Here is a 13,182-nt window from a genome sequence, read left to right as displayed (position 1 = left end):
GCTCAGCTCAAATGCCATGTCGTTTTGAAGTCTCTGACACCCTTATCCTCCCTGTCCCCGTGTTGGAATTAATAGCTTCTTCGGTATTTCCATTGTTTTTTATTTGCTCCTCTGTTTTAGCATTTGTCTTTATACCATGCCTTGGAGACTTAGTATGTTGGAGCTTGTGTTTAAGGACAGTTAGCATAGCGAAGAAGCTTGGGCTTTGAGAGTGTCTGACTCCAAAGCCTGAACTTTTTATTCTGTATAATAATAACAATTATTAACATTTATACATTCATTAAGGCCTTACTATGTGCCAGATACCATTCTATGTGCTTTACTTGTATTAACTCACTTAATTCCTAAAACGTCCATGTGGAGTGGGTACTGTTACCCACTGTACATTTTAAAAAGCTGAGATACTGATTGGTTAAATAACTTTGTCAAGCTAATTGAGTTGGTTAGTAACAGAGCTTAGACTCAAACATTTGCAGTCTGTATCTGTAGCTAGCATATATAATCACTTTGTAACTGTATCCCCACACAGCTCCTAGTACATTGGCCATCCCAAACTTAAATATGAGTGCTGTTAGACACACCTGTCCCTTATCTCTTAAGATTTTTCCCTTTCTGTAACCTATCTCTTGCATTATTTTCATTTCCTATGCAACTAAGCATTCATGGCCCATCACTTTTAACATGTTGTTTTTTTTTAAATTAAGATATTATTGACATACCCTCTTATGAATGTTTCTCATGAAAAAACAATGTGGTTATTACATTTACCCATATTATCATGTCCCCCCATACCCCAATGCAGCATCCTGGCTGCTATGAAGCCTCTATGCTTTGCGTTTGTAGCTGCTATAGGTGGGGCTTCCCTCTGGCTGGCCTGATGTCAGGGCAGGGGTTGCCAGTTTGCCAGCCAGTTGCGGGCTGGCCGGGAGGTAGGCACAGCAGGCTGCAGTAAGCTCTGTGCAATCCTTGCCCCTTTAGCAGCCCTCTCACTGTTAGGAAGTCTCTCAGACTGCCCACCCAGAGCAGCTGGATATGGATCCCTGTTTTCCACAAGTAGCTGGAATCTCAGTCTCTCCAGGTATTCTACCTGTCTTAGCTTTCCAACCCCACTAATCACCAGAGCACCATGCAAGGTAGGTTCGTGCTCCCAGAGCAGATCTCCAGGGCTAGGTGTTCAGAAGTCCCAGGCCTCCACTTCCTCTCTACTCTGTTTCTCTTCCTCCTGCCTGTGAGTTGGTGTGGGGGAAGGGCTTGGGTCTTGTGGGTCATGGCTTTAGTACTTTACCCTGTTCCATGAGGTCTGTTCTTTTCTCCAGGTGTATGCAGTCTGGCGCAGCCTTCTTTCCTGTTGCTCTTTCAGGATTAGTTGTATTAATTATATTTTCATACTGTATGTCATTTTAGGAGGGGGTCTCTGTCTCACCTCTCACACCACCATCTTTTCATTCACCAACTTTTAACGTTTTTAAGTATTTTTTTACTGTGGTAAAATACGTAACAAGAAGTTATAATTTTAATGATTTTTAAATGTAGAATTTAGTAACATTAATTGCATTCACAGTGTTGTGCAGCCATCACTACTATTTACAAAACTTTTTCATCACCCAAAAGAGAAACTGTAACCATTAAGCAATAATTCCCCATTAACCCCTTCCTGTCAGTCCATAGCAATCCCCAGTCTACTTTCTGTCTCTACAAATATGCCTACTCTAAATATTTCTTATTAGTGGAATCATGCAATGTTTGCCCTTTTGTGTCTGATTTATTTCACTTACCATAATGTTTTCAAAGTTCATCTGTGTTGTGACATGTATCATAGCTTATTCCTTTTTTATGGCTGAGTAATATTCTGGTCTGTGTGAATACACCATATTTTGTTTACCCTTTCATCTATTGGTGTACATTTGAGTTGTTTCCACCTTTGGCTTTTATGAACAATACCACAATGAACGCTGGTACACAAATACCTGTTTGAGTCCCTGTTTTCAATTTTTTTCAATATATACTTAGAAGTAGAATTGCTGGGCCATATGGTGATTCTATGTTTAGCTTTTTAAAGAACTGCAAAGCTATTTTCTTTCTTTTTTTTATTAAGGTATCATTGATATACACTCTTATGAAGGTTTCACAAGAAAAACAGTGTGGTTATTACATTCACCCTTAGTTTCAAGTCCCTCCCCATACCCCATTGCAGTCATGCCAAGCTATTTTAATTAGATACACCATTTTACATTCCCACCAACAACATACAAGGTTTCCAATTTATACACATCCTTGTCAACACTTGTTATTTGCCATTTTTAATAACTCTACTCATCAATGTGAAGTAGTATCTCATTATGGTATTGATTTCCATTTCTCTAATGAATAATGGTGTTAGCATTTTTTCATGTGCTTATTGGCTGTTTGCATATCTTTTTGGAGTAATGTCTATTCAAGTTCTTTCCCCATTTTTCAGTTGCATTGTTTGTCTTTTTGTTGTTACATTGTAGAAGTTTATATATTCTGGATAAAAGTCCCTTATCAGTTATATGATTTGCAAATATTTTCTCATATAGGGTTTTTTAATGTTAATGATGTCCTTTGATGCACAGTTTTTAATTTTGATGATGTCTGATTTATCATTTTTCTTTTGTTGTTTGTGCTTTTGGTGTCATATCTAAGAATCCAAGGCCAGGCAGATTTACCTGTTTTCCTCTAAGAGTTTTATAGTTTTAACTTATGTTTAGGTCACTGATCCACTTTGAGTTAATTTTCACATATGGTATAAAGAAAATGTCCACCTTCTTTTTTTTAATCCAGTTGTCTCAGTACCATTTGTTGAATCATCTGTTCTTTCCTCATTGAAAGGACTCGGCACCCTTGTCAAAATCAATTGGCCATAGACATGTCAGTTTATTTCTGGACTCTCAATTCTACTCCATTCATCCCTATGTCTATCTTTATGCCAGTTCCACAGATTTTTGATTACTGTGTCTTTGTAGTAAGTTTAGAAATAGTCTTCAAATCTGTGAACACAGGATATACTTCCATTCATGTAAATCTTTAATTTCTTTTAGCAGCAGTTGTAGTTTATATATGGTTCTTTCATGTCCTTGGTTAAATTTATTCCTAAATATTTTATTCTTTTAGATACTATTGCAAGTGGAATTGCTTTCTTAATTTCCTTTTCAGATTATTCATTGCTAGTATATAGCTACATCACTGATTTTTGTGTGTTGATCTTGTAATCTACAACTCTGCTGAATTTTATTAACTCTAGTAGCCTTTTTTTGGACTCTGGGAATTTCTATATATAGGATCATGTTATCTACAAATAAAAATACTTTTCTTTCTTCCTTTATTATTTGGATATCTTTTATTTATTTTTCCTGTCTAGTTCTAAAGTTGTGCTGAATAATTGGTAAAAATAGGTATATATCTTAGGAGGAAAACCTGACCTTAGGGGGAAGGCTTTCAGTCTTTCACTGTTAAGTATGATGTGGTTTTCTTACCATATCATATTGAGAATTGAGTATGTGTGAGGTTTTCGTAAATATCCTTTATCATTTTAAGAAAGTTCCTTTCACAGGCTAATTTTCTGAATGTTTTTTATCACGAAGGAGTATCAGATTTTATCAAATGCCTTTTTTACATCAAATGAGGTTATGGGTTTTAATGTTGTTTTTCTATTGAAGCAATATATTACATTGTTTGTTAAAGTGGTGTATTACATTGATTGGGTTTCATATATTGACCAACCTTACATTCCTGGGATAAATCCCACTTGGTGATGGTGTATAATTCTATTAATATGCTATTGGATTCAGTGTGATAGTATTTTGTTGAGAATTTTTTCATCTGTAGTTATAAGGTTTCTAATGTTCTTTCTTTGTGATATGTTTCTCTGGCTCTGGTATTAGGGTAATGCTGGCTTCATAGAATTAGGAAATGTTCCCTATTTTATTTTATGGAGAAGTTCGAAGATCGGTATTAATTTTTCTTTAAATATTTGGTAGAATTCTCCAGTGGAACCATCAGATCCTGGACGTTTCTTTGTTAGGAGGTTTTCATTACTGATTCAATTTCTCCTGTTTATGGATCTGTTGAAACTTTCTATTTCTTTTTGAGTCAATTTAGGTAATGTGTGTTTTTAGGTTTTTAGGAAGGTGTCAGTCTTATTCAGGTTATTTAATTTGTTGCATACAATTGTTCATAGTATTCTCTTTTAATCTTTTACAAAATTTATGTATCATGACATGATATTGTGCATAAAAAACCCTAAAGAATCCACTCAAAAACAACTTGATCTATTATCTGAATTCAGCAAAGTTGTAGGATACAAAATTAATACACAGAAATCTAACCATACACTAACAATGAACTAGCAGAGAGAGAAGTCAGGAAAACATTTCCATTCACAATTGCATCAAAAAGAATAAAATACCTAGGAATAAACCTAACCAAGGAAGTGAAAGACCTATACTCTGAAAACTACAAGACACTCATGAGAGAAATTAAAGAAGATACCAATAAATGGAAACTCATCCCATGCTCATGGATAGGAAGAAATAATATTGTCAAAATGACCATCCTGCCTAAAGCAATCTATAGATTCAATGCAATTCCTATCAAAATACCAACAGCATTCTTCAACGAACTAGAGAAAATGGTCCTAAAATTCATATGGAACCACAAAAGACCTCAAATAGCCAAAGCAATCCTAAGAAGGAAGAATAAAGCAGGGGAAATTATGCTCCCCAACTTCAAGCTCTACTACAAAGCCATAGTAATCAAGACAATTTGGTACTGGCACAAGAACAGACCCATAGACCAATGGAACAGACTAGAGAGCCCTGATATAAACCCGACCATATATGGTCAATTAATATATGATAAAGGAGCCATGGACATACAATGGGGAAATGACAGCCTCTTCAACAGCTGGTGTTGGCAAAACTGGACAGCTACATGCAAGAGAATGAAATTGGGTTATTGTTTAACTCCATACACAAAAGTAAACTCAAAATGGATTAAACACTTGAATGTAAGTCATAGAACCATAAAACTCTTAGAAGACAACATAGGCAAACATCTCCTGAATATAAGCATGAGCAACTTCTTTCGGAACACATCTCCTCGAGCAAGAGAAACAAAAGCAAAAATGAACTCGGGACTACATCAAACTAAAAAGTTTTTGTACGGCAAAGGACATCATCAACAAAACAAAAACGCATCCTACAGTATGGGAGAATATATTTGTAAATGACATATCTGACAAGGGGTTAACATCCAAAATATATAGAGAACTTACACACTTCAACACCCAAAAAGCAAATAGCCCAATTAACAAATGGGCAGAGGATATGAAAGGACAGTTCTCCAAAGAAGAAATTCAGATGGCCAACAGACACGTGAAAAGATGCTCCACATCACTAATCATCAGGGAAATGCAAAATAAAACCACAATGAGATATCACCTCACACCAGTAGGGATGGCCAGCATCAAAACGAATAAGAACAACAAATGCTGGCAAGGATGTGGAGAAAGGGGAACTCTCCTACACTGGTTGGTGGGAATGTAAGCTAGTTCAACCATTGTAGAAGCAATATGGAGGTTCCTCAAAAAACTCAAAATAGAAATACCATTTGACCCTGGAATCCCATTCCTTGGAATATACCCAAAGAATACAACTTCTCAGATTCAAAAAGACATATGCACCCCTGTTTATTGCAGCACTTTTTACAATAGCCAAGATATGGAAGCAAGCTAAGTGTCCATCAGTAGATGAATGGATAAAGAAGAAGTGGTACATATATACAATGGAATACTATTCAGCCATAAGAAAGAAACAAATCCTACCATTTGCAACAACATGTAAGGAGCTGGAGGATATTATGCTCAGTGAAATAAGCCAGGTGGAGAAAGACAAGTACCAAGTGATTTACCTCATTTGTGGAGTATAACAACAAAGTAAAACTGAATGAACAAAACAGTAGCAGACTCACAGACTCCAAGAAGGGACTAGGTTACCAAAGGGGAGGGGTGTGGGAGGGTGGGTGGGGAGGGAGGGAGAAGGGGACTGTGGGGTATTATGTTTAGTATACATGGTGTGGGGTATCATGGGGAGAGCAGTGTATCACAGAGAAGGGACATAGTGGATCTCTGGCATCTTGCTGCACTGATGGACAGTGACTGCATTGGGGTATGGGTGGGGACTTGATAATATGGTTAAATGTAGTAACCACTTTGTTTTTTCATGTGAAACCTTCATAGGAGTGTATATCAATCACACCTTAATAAAAAAAAAAAAAGACCAAACAGGCAGAGGTCAGAGACAGAGCCATGAGTCTGGCCTGTGTGTCTCCAAGACTTTTTGCTGGAGAGGCTGGAGAACAATGTTCGAGCTTCCTTGCACAGGGACCATTGCAGAGGACTAAGGGCACATAGATTGAGAGGAGAGAATCCTGGAGTGGTGGAGTGTGGATAAAATGAGAGTTCCTGTGGCCAGGATTCTCACCTGGCCCTGGTTGACTAGCTCACTGCACACCTGTGGGCAATTTGACTCTATATAAAAGCTCCGCCCAGTGCTCTGGGCATGACATGGTGGCAGGGCTGCAAGGTTGCAGGAGAGCAGAGCAGAGGCTGGAGTGGTGGCAGCACTGAGGACAGAGGCCCAGAGGACGGCTGTGCTGGACGACTAGGCAGAGAGGCCCAGAGGACAGCTATTTGGGATGACTGTGCAGGTAGAGAAGCCCAGAGGATGGCTGTGCGGACAGAGTGGCCCAGAGGCAGAGACGGGCTTGCTTGTGTGCAGACTCGCTCTGAGTGAACGGGATTTTAGTGACTGACCTGGCACCTGGAAATAAAGTTGGGTATAACCCTTTCACCCCAAAAAGAAAAAAAAACTTATGTATCGTTACTAATAATGTCCCCACTTTGTTTTCTCATTTTAGTTATTTGTGTCTTCTCTTTTTTATTCTTTGTTGGTCCAGTGAAAAGTTTGTCCATTTTGCTGATCTTGTCAAAGAACCAGCGTTTGGTTTTGTTAATTCTCTCTACTGTTTTTCTATTCTCTATTTTGTTTATCTCTAATCTTTATTATTTCTTTCCTTCTGCTAGGTATGGGTTTAGTTTTCTCTTTTTTTTAGTTCCTCCAGATGTAAAGTTAGTAATTGATTTGAGATTTTCTTATTTTTTTAATGCAGACAGTTACAGTTACAAATTTCTCTCTGAGCACTGCCTTTGCAGCATCCCATAAAATTGGACATATTATTGTTTTGGTTTTCATTCGCCTCTATTTTTCTGATTTCTCTTGTGACGTCTTCTTTGACCCATTGGTTAAGAGTGTATTGTTTAATTTCAATATTTTAAAATTTTCCAGTTTTCTTAATGGGCACTGGTTCCTAGCTTTACCCATTGTAGTCAGTGAAGATATTTCATATGATTTCTGTCATTTAAAGTTCATTGAGACTTCTTTTGTGTCCTAAAATGTCTGGAGAATGTTCCATGTACACTTGAGAAAAATGTGTATTGTGCTGTTGTTTTATGGAGTATTCCATATATTTCTGTTAGAACTGTTGATTTATAACTGTTCAAGGCCTGTTTCCTTTTTGATCTGTGCCCAAATGTTCTACCCATTATTGAGTGTGGTGTTTTAAGTCTCCAACTCTATTACTGTAGAACTATTTCTCTGGTCAATTGTCAGTAAGGTTTGCTCCTTCCTGGAGACTTGGCTTTCCTGATGACCTCTGCTCAATTTTTAACCCCACTATATCTATAGGCTCCTCCATATCTGCATGGGAAATATGCATATTTTTTCCCAGTTCTGACTCCACACACTTTTCTACCTACCACCCTCTCTCTTCATCCTTTCACAATAATGTTTCTATATTTCTCCATTTGTTTTTTCTACTTTCTCATCTTCTACTCAGTATTCAATGCCATCTAGTTTCTTTACTACTCTACTGAAACTCTGCGTTCAAGGTCACCAAAGCCCCCATCTTCCCTAAAGAAAAAGAACAACTTAAATTTTAAAAATATTTTATTAAAACATGGTAGAGAATAATGCTTCATTTCCACTTTTGATGTATCCTTCCATGTGGTGGGAGCTTCTTTAGAATAACAACTCTGACATTTCTGTGCCCTCACCTTTACTCATGCTTGTCCTTCCCTCTTCCCTTTCTCTTTGGAAGATTGCCTTTGCACAGAGGGCTGTGCCCTACTTGGCTTCTCCATAAGTTTTCAAGTATAGGTTGGAATAGGCCCCTAGTTTCTAACTGTGTGGGATTTGTATCAAACTCTGGGATTTATTTTTAGGAATGCTATTGCCCAAAATTCTAAGTCACATTTATTCATATCAAATTTGTTAATAACAAAGACTGTATGTGTATCTCTCATCTCCTTTATTCCTTTTTCCTACAGCTTTATGCAGATATTATTGACATATAACATATGTAATTTCAAGGTGTGCATTATGATGATTTGATACATGTATAGTGAAATGATTACCTTAATAAGGTTAGTTTACATCTCCTTCCCCTCACATGATTAGCATATTTTTGTGGTGATAATATTTATGATTTACTCTCTTAACTTTCAAGTATGTAGTATAGTATTAATTATAGTCACCATAATGTACATTAAATCCCTGGAACTTATTCATCTTATAATTGGAAGTTTCTACCTTTTAACCAACATCTCCTTATTTCACCCATCCTCAGTCCCTGGCAACCACCATAGTACTCTCTATTTCTATGATTTCAGATTTTTTTAGATTCCACATATAAGTGAGAACAGTTTTTGTCTTTGTGTGACCCATTTCACTTAGCATAATGCCCTCAAGGTCTATTGTTATTGTCCCAAAAAGCAGGATTTCCATATTTATGGCTGAATAATATTCTATTGTCCATTTGCATTATCTACTCGTATATAGTTGTTTCCATGTCTTGGTTATTGTGAATAATGGTGCAGTGAACATGAAGGCACAGCTTTCTCTTTGAGATAGTGATTGCATTTCCTTCAGATATTTACCCAGAAGTGGGATTGCCAAATCATATGGTAGTTCTATTTTTAATTTTTTGAGGAACTTCCATACTGTTTTCCATAGTGGCTAAACCAATTTACATTTCCACCAACAGTGTACAGGTTTTATCACTACAAATTTCCCTACTAGACATGCTTTTGTTATATTCCATAAGTTTTGGCATATTGTGTTTCCATTTTCAATTATTTCAGCATTTCCCTTTTGGTTTTATCTTTAATCCATTGGTTGTTCAGGACTTTGTTGCTTAATTTCCACATATTTGTGAATTTTCAAATTTTCTTCCTGTTATCTTCAGCTTAAAGAACTCTATTGTTTCTTGTAAGGCAGGTCTAGTGGTGATGAACTGTCTCAGCTTTTGTTTATTGGAGAAATCTGTTATCTGTCCTTCATTTCGGAAAGACAACTCTGCTAGGTAATGTACTCTTGGTCAGCAGTTTCTTTTTCTTTTGGCACTTTGAATTGATCTCCCATTCTCTCTTGGGCTGCAAGATTTGTACTGAGAAATCCATCAGCAGCATTTTGGGGGTTCCCTAATAAGTTATAAGCTTCTTAGCTCCACTTCTTTCATCAAGAGTCTCTCTTTGTCTTTGACAAAATTTCTTTGATTTTTAGACAGTTTTATTATAAGGTACCTTAGAAAAGCTCATTTTAAGTTGAAATTTTAGGGTGACCTATGAGCTTCATGAACTTGGATGTCCAAATCATTCCCTTGTTTTGGTAAGTTCTTAGCCATTATTTCTTTAAATAAGCTTCTTGACCCTTTCTCCCTCTTTTCTGGGAATCTAATAATACAGACATCTTTCAATGATATCCCATAAATCACGTAGTCTTCACTATTACTCATTTTTTCTTTTTTGAGTCTGCTATTGAAACTCTTGAATTCTTCAGTTCATGCAATGTCTTCAACTCTAGGATTTCAGCTTATTTTTTTAATGATTTCTATATCTTTGTTGAACTTTTCATTTTATTTATGTATTTTTCCTAATTTCATTTACTTATCTATCTGTGTTTTCATGTAGTTCAGTGTTTTACCTTAGAGGATTATTCTGAATTCTTTGTTAGATCATTCAGAGACATCCTTTCCTATAGGATCAGTCATTGAACTTATATTAGTTTCCTTTAGTGAAGTCTATTTCCCTGATTACTCATGATCCTTATGAATGCCTTGTTTTAGTGCTGGCATATTTGAGGAATTAGAACCTCTTCCATATTCTATAGAATGCTTGTGAAGGCAAAACCCATCACTAATCAGCCCGGCCAGAGACTCTGTGTGGGCCATCTTGTGGGCTTTCTGCTGGATTCTTTGAGTGGGTAGGTCTGGTGCCTAGGTCAGCAAGTGGGCAGGCCTGGTGCTTGAGTACATGGGGACCAGCCTGATCCCTGGGTCCATGGAGGCAGGCCTGGAGCCTGGATTCACTGGAACCTACTCGTTGCTAGGGACCACTGGCAGGGGGGCTAATGTCTTATACATGGAGGCCAGTCCTGTACTGAGAGAGCCATAGGCCTGGTTTCATGGGAGCCAGCCTTAAGGCTGGGGCTATGGTGGCTGATCTAGTGCTGAGGCAAGCTAGGAGCCTAGGTATGTGAGAGCTGCCCTTGTGGCTGCTCCACTGAAGCTGGGCTAGTGCTACAAGAGCTAGTCTTGTGTCTAGGTCTGCAGGGGCTAACCTGGCATTGGAGTGGGATGGGGGACTGGGTCTGCAGGAACTAGCCTGGTGCTGGGGTTGGTAAAAAACCTGGGTCTGCAGTACTCAGCCTGGTATTGGGCCTAGCCAAGAGCTTGGTTGATTGGGAGCCAATGGTGACAGCAGCCACCCAGGGCTATGGGAGCTGGCCAAACATGGTGATATGCTAGAAGCCTAGGTTTGTAGGAGTCTGCTAGGAGCCTGAGTCATGGGAGCCACTTGGGGCCAATATGGGGCTACAGGATCCAGCCAGTACCAGTGTGATCCAGTAACCTACATTTATGGGAGCCTGCTGTTGAGAATGTGCCCACAGATCCACTCCAGGCCATTGCAACTGTTGCCAGGAGCATGGGTTAATAGGAGCCTTCTAGGAGCCTGGTGCCACAAAAGTCACCTAGGGCTGTGGGAATTTGGAGGTACCAGGGTGAGTTGGGGGCTTGGGTTCATGGTAGCCCATCAGGACCCTGATGCTCTGGAAGCTGCATAGGGCCATGGGACCCACTTGGGACCACTGGTGCTGACAGGCACTGTGGTGATCTGGGAGCCTGGGTTTGCAGGAGCTGACTGGCAACTTGGTATCATGGGAAATGCCTAGATTTGTGGAGCTAGTAGGTACTACAGTATGTTGAGGGCCTGGGTTTGCAGGAAGGAGCCTGCAGAAAGCTACCTAAGGCCGTAGGAGTTGTCCTTGTGCTGGGGCAGTCTGGCTCTAAAGTTTGTGGTGAAGTCAGGTGCTCACTGTACTCTCCACCTCCCATGGGAATGATGTCTGTCTCCATGCTGGGCTGCTAGGTCTTGTGGAAGAGTTGATAGGGTAGTATGAGTCTATCTTTCTTACCCTCCTCAATACATCTTAATTTTGTGTTTCACCCAGGTGATATAATTCCTCACCTGAAATCCTTGGCTCTTGTGAAGGTATTTTTATGCATGTATAGTTATTCAAATTAATGTTTCTGAGGGGGTCAAGTGCTAGAAATTCCTATTCTGCCTTGTTGCTGATATCACTTCCTGTTTTATCCTTCTTACTTATTTTGTTCAGAACATGGGTAGGGGAAGAGGATTGATATTTATTTGGCTCTTCAAACACTTTATATGTAAAATTTAGTCAACATAGAAACTCATATAAAATCTTGACACATTCTGGTTTCAAAAAATTGGACATCAAAAGTAAAGTTCTAGACCTCTTTAAATGCAACCCCAAGCCCAGTCTCCTTCCTAGAGGCAACCCATATTTGTCAGTTCCTAGAACTTTTGTATATATCCAAGTATTCTAAGGATTTTTTTAAAACTACTAAATGTTATCAAACATGTATTATTCTGCAACATTGTTTATAGCAGTATGTCGTGGAGATTTTTCCATGTTAAAAAAAAAATATATATATATATATATTTTTTTTTATCTTAGTGCTGTATTGCAATATCATTTTTGTTTCTATGGGTGTTTCTGAGAAATAGACTCTTGGGTCATAGGCATTTTTCATTTTAAGAGACATTTGAAACCTCCTTACAAAGGGATTATATCGTTTTATACTCTATCAAATATATGAGAGTCACTGGTTCTCCACACACCCACCAACAGTTCTGAGTATTTGCATATTTAAACATATTTGCCAACCCGATAAATGATATCTCTGTTTTAATTTACATTTTACTAATACTGAAGAAAATATATTAGCTCCCTTAACTCACAGAAAAGAATCAGATCAGCAATATGAATTTCCCTTTAAAGAATGCAAATTGATTTTTAAGCAGCTAAATGCTTGTAGCAGCCTTTCGGAGGCTGAGGAAAAGTGAAAAGCATTTTTTCTTTGCATGAACTTAATATTCACAAAGTCCTGATATGCAAAGAAAATATAAGAATTCTTAGAGTGATAATACACTTGAGAGTTTAATATTATTGTTATAAGATCTTTTATTCTTTTGTTTCAAATGTGTGGAGATACTTCAGATAATTATATAAGTCATCAAAATAAATCAGCAGTAATTAGTGTGATGATAATTTAAAATTCTATCACATGATGAAATTCAGCAATAAGATTACTAAGCTTTTCTTACAAGAATATATTTAAAACACAAAAGCTCAATATATCTTGGTGGTATTAAGAAAAATTTAATTGGTCATCTTCATTCTACATGGTGATTCTTTAGTAAAATGAAATTTGACACTTTTCTTTCTAAAATATTCTCAATAGATTTTTTGTTAATGTATTCATTTACAATTAATGGTGTCTTACAATTATCAACCCAGCTGAGACCTGCAGTTATGGAAACAGGCTCTATTTAAATACAAAATTCCATTTTCTTAAATTTTTAAGAAATTTCTTAATTCTTAAATTAAGAAAATTTCTTAAAATTTTTCTCTTTCTCTCAAGTGAGATTTGAACTTTTAAACATGTCTAAACCTAGCTAGTGTTAATGTCATTTTGGGGGGTTGACTTACTCACCAGAGAAGGTAGGCACATAGACTCTAT

General features: G+C 37.6%; 1 protein-coding gene across 6 annotated transcripts in view; it reads left to right on the top strand.

The window, feature by feature from the left end:
- Window positions 1-13,182, top strand: part of ARMCX5 (armadillo repeat containing X-linked 5) — a 90,431-nt gene that overhangs the window by 6,634 nt on the left and 70,615 nt on the right. Inside the window, exon 5 of one of the 6 annotated variants that reach the window (XM_057495942.1) lies at window positions 1,317-1,919. The exons of the other annotated variants lie outside the window; for them this stretch is intronic. The gene's annotated coding sequence lies outside the window, so the exon portion shown is untranslated. Of the gene's footprint in view, window positions 1-1,316; window positions 1,920-13,182 lie in introns of those variants that run through there. 6 annotated transcript variants of the gene reach the window in all.

Source organism: Manis pentadactyla, chromosome X (genome assembly GCF_030020395.1).
Source record: "Manis pentadactyla isolate mManPen7 chromosome X, mManPen7.hap1, whole genome shotgun sequence".
Classification (NCBI taxonomy): domain Eukaryota; kingdom Metazoa; phylum Chordata; class Mammalia; order Pholidota; family Manidae; genus Manis; species Manis pentadactyla.
This window is presented reverse-complemented; position numbering and strand designations above follow the sequence as displayed.